Source organism: Sapajus apella, unplaced genomic scaffold, assembly GCF_009761245.1.
Source record: "Sapajus apella isolate SASKATOON/1434 unplaced genomic scaffold, GSC_monkey_1.0 scaffold2, whole genome shotgun sequence".
Lineage (NCBI taxonomy): Eukaryota > Metazoa > Chordata > Mammalia > Primates > Cebidae > Sapajus > Sapajus apella.
The window spans coordinates 36,344,462-36,346,936 of record NW_022436942.1 but is presented as its reverse complement, the minus strand read 5'-3'; the positions used below and the strand labels follow the sequence as shown (position 1 = coordinate 36,346,936).

At 37.9% G+C, this 2,475-nt stretch overlaps 1 long non-coding RNA gene across 1 annotated transcript in view; it reads right to left on the bottom strand.

Moving 5' to 3' along the window:
* The window catches only part of LOC116563617, a 10,706-nt gene that overhangs the window by 7,550 nt on the left and 681 nt on the right, over positions 1–2,475 (bottom strand). The gene's annotated exons all lie outside the window — the stretch shown is intronic.

Here is a 2,475-nt window from a genome sequence, read left to right as displayed (position 1 = left end):
GGAGGTTGCAGTGAGCCAAGATTGCACCACTGTACTCCAGCCTGGCGTCTAGTAACACAGCAAGACTCTGTCTCAAAAAAAAAAAACAAAAAAACGAAAAAACACACAAAAAAAAAAAAAAAACCACAGAGGGAATCCTTCCCAAGTCATTTTATGATACCAACATCATCCTCAGACCAAAACCCAGCAGAGACTCAACAAACAAAGAAAGCTTCAGGCCAATATCCATGATGAACATAGATGCAAAAATTTTAAATAAAATACTGGAAACCAATTGCAACAGCACATCAAAAACTTCTCCATCACGATTCAGTAGGCTTTATCCTGAGGATGCAAGGCTGGTTCAATGTATACAAGTCTATAAATGGAATCCACCACATAAACAGAACCAAAGACAAAAACCACATGATTATCTCAATAGATGCAGAGAAGGCCTTCGATGAAATTCAACAACGCTTTATGCTAAAAACTCTCAGAAAACTAGGTATCGATGGAACGTATCTCAAAATAATAAAAGCTATTTATGACAAACCCACAGCCAATATCATACTGAATGGGCAAAAACTGGAAGCATTCCCTTTGATATCTGGCAATAGACAAGGTTGCCCTCTCTCATCATTCCTATTCAATATAGTATTGATAGTTCTAGCCAGAGCAATCAGGCAAGAAAAAGAAATAAAGGGTATTTGATTAGGAAAGAAGGGAGTCAAATTTTCTCTATTTGCAGATGACATGCTTGTGTATTTAGAAGACCCCATCATCTCTGCCCAAAATCTCCTTAAGCTGATAAGCAAATTCAGCAAAGTCTCAGGATACAAAATCAAAGTGCAGAAATCACAAGCATTCCTGTAGACCAATAACAGACTAAAAGGGAGCCAAATCAAAAGTGAATTCCCATTCACAATTGCTACAAAAAGAATAAAATACCTAGGAATACAACTAATAAAGGGTGTAAATGACCTCTTCAAGGAGAACTACAAACCACTGATCAAGGAAATAAGAGAGGACACAAACAGATGGAAAAACATTCCATGCTCATGGCTAGGAAGAATCAATATTGTGAAAATGACCACACTGCCCAAAGTAATTTATAGATTCAATGCTATCCCCATCAAGCTACCTATGACTCTCTTTACAGAACTGGAAAAAACCACCTTAAACTTCATATGGAACCAAAAGAGAGCCTGTATAGCTAAGACAATCCTAAGCAAAAAGAACAAAGCTGGAGGCATCACACGACCTGACTTCAAACTATATCGCAAGGCTACAATAATCAAAACAGCATGGTACTGGTACCAAAACAGAGATATAGACCAATGGAACAGAAGAGAGGCCTCAGAAGTAAGACCACACATCCACAACCATCTGATCTTTGACAAACCTGACAAAAACAAGCAATTGGGAAAGGATTGCCTGTTTAATAAATGGTGTTGGGAAAACTGACTAGCAATGTGCAGAAAGCTGAAACTGGACCCCTTCTTGACACCTGAAACTAAAATTAACTCCAGATAGATTAAAGATTTAATTATAAGACCTAACACCATAAAAACCCTAGAAGAAAGCCTAGCCAAAACCATTCAGGACACAGGCATAGGCAAGGATTTCATGACTAAAACACCAAAAGCACTGGCAACCAAACCCAAAATTTGGCAAATGGGATCTAATTAAACTCCAGAGCTTCTGTATAGCAAAAGAAACAATCAGAGTGAACTGGCAACCAACAGAATGGGAAATAATTTTTGCAATCTACCCATCTGACAAAGGGCTAATATCCAAAATCTACAAAGAACTAAAACATATTTACAAGATAAAAACAAACCCATTCAAAAGTGGGTAAAGGACATGAATAGACACTTTTCAAAAGAAGACGTATATGAGGCCAACAAACATATGAAAAAATGTTTATCATCACTGGTCATTAGAGAAATGCGAATCAAAACCACATTGAGATACCATCTCATGCCAGTTACAATGGTGATCATTAAAAAAATCTGGAGACAACAGATGCTAGAAAGGATGCGGAGAAATAGGAACACTTTTACACTGTTAGTGGGAGTGTAAATTAGCTAAATCACTGTGGAAGACAGTGTGGCGATTCCTCACAGATCTAGAAATAGAAATTCCATAGGACCCAGCAGTCCCATTACTGGGTATATATCCAAAGGATTATTAATAATTTTACTATAAACACACATGCACACGCATGTTCATTGTGGCACAATTTACAATAGCAAAGACCTGGAACCAACCCAAATGTCCATCGATGATAGACTGGACAAGGAAAATGTGGCACATATATGCCATAGAATACTATGCTGCCATAAAAAAGGATGAGTTCATGGCCTTTGCAGGGACATGGATGAATCTGGAAACCATCATTCTCAGCAAACTGACACAAGAACAGAAAATCAAACACCACATGTTCTTACTCATAGGTGGGTGTTGAACATTAAGAACTCACGGACACATGGAGGG